Below are 3508 nucleotides of genomic sequence, written 5' to 3'. Positions count from 1 at the left end.
AAAATAAGTAGTAAAGTAAAGTAAAAATATCAGAAAAATCTACTTGAGTACAGTAACGAAGTATTTTTACTTCGTTACTTCCCATCTCTGCTAATCACTAATGGTGAACTTGTGTTCCTGACACTACCAGCAATGACTTTAGAAGGTATTGCTGTTCACCAGCCTTAGAAAGAATATAAAGGGGAAGTTGAAGGATGCAAATGATCAGCAAAAACATTGCATAACACCTGTCAATCATGGTGGGTTGATGATTTGGGAAGTAAACACCTTGAAGTCTCTGAGTGTCTACTAACTTGTTCTTACAACAAGACAAATGTCAAGCTGTTTGTGTAACAGCTGGAGCATGACTGAAATGGGGTCAGAGAACAGGAAACTGACCGTAAACACGAAGCAAATCTACCACAGAATGTCTGAAAAAAGGAGAGGATCAGTTTTGTGATAATAACTGAAATAGAAACTAACTTTGCTTTCCAGTTAACATGCAGCTAACTTATCTGGAACACGTAATGTGCAAAAAATGACTCATACAATTTTTTAGAGTCTGGTCCTTCCTGCTCAGCACTCCAGCAAGTTTGCCCCAAGGCGACTCTTAGTCATTATTGTTGTATGAAGATACTTTTCTTTGGAAGTATCCATGCGGCTTACTTTATACATAGATCGGAAAATAAAAGCAGTTTGGGAAGAGTGAAAATGAAAATGAATTTAAATTCTGTTGTATTTGTTATAGGGCTGCACAGTGCTGTAGTTTGGGGCCCTTTTGTTTTTGCAACAAAAAGGTCTAGGATTTAATTTCTGGACTAGGATCTTTAGCAGAGTTTGCATGTTTCTCTGTGAGTGCATGGGTCCAAAAACATGACTAGTTCAGCTGGTAGCACTAAATTGCCCTTAGGTGTGTGTGCCTAGTTGTTTGTCTCTGTGTTGCCTTTTGATGGACTGGAAACCTGTTCTGGAATTACACGGTCATGGTTTTTTTCCAAAACTGCTCTTGATAGACACCAGCTTCCCTTGAACCTGATGAATATGTGGTAAAGGATGGATGAATTTATCATGGAAATGTGTGAATGATCTCTGGTTATGGCAGATTCATACATTTTAACCCGTAGAAATCGAGTAAATCTATTCCCACTCTTAAGGAGATATTTACCTAAGAAGCCAAGGATTTTTTTTATAAAAAAAAGTTTTCATATGAAAATAAATTCATGCAAAGTGACTCATAGACATACATTAACTTCAGAGGTTGGCAGGAACTAGTTTGATTTACTCAATTACAGTTACTGAATAATTTCTGGACACAAATATACTTTTTAGAGTAGTTTTACTGCCCCGGACTTTTTACTTTTTACCCTTACTTGAGTAATATCACTATTTTGCTTAAGTAAATTGTTTGCCTACTTCATTGAATAACAAACAAGCTTTTGCGTTGTTTTTAAGTGCTCCAGAAAAAGCCACACTGTTAATGTTTATGTCAACGTTTTCTTTTATTTGCTCCTACCATGACATTTCAAGGTCATTTTAGTTTACAGGAAGAAGTAAGTATTGTCATTAAAGGTACTTGTTTAAAAAAGTTTTATGTTATAAATAGTTTCTTACATCTGGAATGGGTATTTTTATGACTTGATTTACTTATTTTTGTTGTTTTATTATAATTTATATAAAAAAAATAGAATTGGCTAATTAGATGTTATGAATACTCATTATTTGAGTCGCCTTTTTACCAAATATTTTGTAAAAAATATAATCAAGTAGTAGCGGTCATACTTCTACGGAAGAGGATTAGGGCCAGTGGAAAAAAAAAAGTTAATTGATGTTAAATTTTATTTCAGTTTAGTATGGGAAAAAAGTCAGAATTCTGAGAAAAAGTCAGAATTCTGAGAAAACATGTTAAACTGAAATAAAATATAAAAATCATTTAACTTTTTTTTTTTCAGTGGCCCTAATCCTCTCCGTATACTTCTTTAAATACTCTACCCAATGCAAATACATGAGGACCAAGCCAAGCTTCAACGTTTTTCTTAAAGAACTTTGTTTGTATTTTCAATCACTTAAATTTATGAAGAAGAAAAATGGTAAAAAAAATTATATACTTTTGTAAATGACCGTTAACTCAATGTAAACCCCTAGTTATTATTATTTTATGTTTATTTTATTTATTTGTTTATTTTATTTATTTATTTGTTTGTTTCCCTTGTTTTATTTTTATTTATTTTTTACCTTTTATGTCTCGTTTTTCTTAAAGTTATGTCACCAACTGTTGTATATCTGTGCTTGATTTTTGAGTTATTCTGTAATGTTACACGGAATTGCCAATAAAACATTAAAAAAATAACATAATAAAAAAAATAAAATAAAAATAAAAAAAAGAATGCAAGGAGTAATTTCCGGTTTTATTTTGAAATCCTCACCGGATGTAGATCTTTTTTTTTTTGACTACTTGTTTCGTCAAAACGCAGCCAGAGATAGTTTTAGAGACGTAGCGAGACCTCCAGGAGCTTTTCTTTTTTCCCCTCCAGGCTCTCCAAAGTTTAGAAACTAATTTATCTACCGGAGGAAAGCATCGTATTTCCTACATTTATTAATTTAAAGTCAGCTTTGTCTTCTTTTTCGTAAAACATCTTTCGGTTTTGGAACAAAACCATCGGTAGAGAGAGGATCCACGAGTCTAACTTTGGTGAGTTTACTTTTTTGAGGAGCAGTTTTTCCTCATTCTTTCAAGCTACGTGTTTCTAAACAAACAGCTGCTTAAGTTTAACCTTGACAAAACAAACTTTTAATAGCTAGCAGGAGTTATTCTAAACGGCAACTAGCCTTTTCAGCTAGCTGCTTGTTGTAAACTGTGAATATTGTTAGCATTAACATTTTAAAACTTCAGCTTTAGGATAAATTTAAACACCTGTCTAGACTTTTAGCTCTTTGCATTAACCTCCCACTTTTTTCTGTCACCTTTATTTAAAAAAAAAGTTTAATCTCTCAGTTTTTTAACCAGCTCACACTTCTTGTTGGTTTTCATTTCAACACTTTTGCTTTTGATCCAGAGTAACTGGAAATGCTGATCCGACCCTTTAATTACAGGCTGCTTAAAACACTCCTTTGGGTTGAGATGAATTTGCAGAGACTTTTAAATTCACCACGGGTCCTTTAAGTAGCCTGTGGCGATGGCTGAACTTGACTTCATCAATTGTGTCCCCTTCAGTGGTTCTGGTTGACACCACTGGTCTGTCTCATTCAAACTGACCAGCTGGCATTTCTTTGTTCAGCAGCACAAACTGATTAGCATGCAGCATCCCACTACCACTGCATCTGCCCCGGCAGACGCTGCTTTTGTTCCCCATTTATAACTTGGATCTCTGCCCTTTTTGTCCCAACTGTCCCTGTCATATCAAAAGCCCATAGACATGCCAACCCATCGGAGAAATGCTTTAATTTACTTCAATTCACTTTATTTCTATAGCTCCAATTCACAACACAAGTCATCTCAAGGCTCTACAGTTCACCAGATCATCCAGTCAAA

The 3508-nt window shown here is 34.3% G+C and overlaps 1 protein-coding gene across 1 annotated transcript in view; it reads left to right on the top strand.

Annotated features, from left to right (window-relative positions):
* The first annotated feature begins 2445 nt into the window (after nucleotides 1-2445).
* Nucleotides 2446-3508, top strand: part of peli1 (pellino E3 ubiquitin protein ligase 1) — a 25556-nt gene continuing 24493 nt past the window's right edge. The window contains exon 1 of the mRNA XM_015380925.1: nucleotides 2446-2668. The gene's annotated coding sequence lies outside the window, so the exon portion shown is untranslated. The remainder of the gene's footprint in view (nucleotides 2669-3508) is intronic.

Source organism: Cyprinodon variegatus, unplaced genomic scaffold (genome assembly GCF_000732505.1).
Source record: "Cyprinodon variegatus isolate N-32 unplaced genomic scaffold, C_variegatus-1.0 Scaffold225, whole genome shotgun sequence".
In the NCBI taxonomy this organism is placed as follows: domain Eukaryota; kingdom Metazoa; phylum Chordata; class Actinopteri; order Cyprinodontiformes; family Cyprinodontidae; genus Cyprinodon; species Cyprinodon variegatus.
Note: the sequence above shows the minus strand (reverse complement) of the source record. Positions and strands in the feature narration are given on the sequence as shown.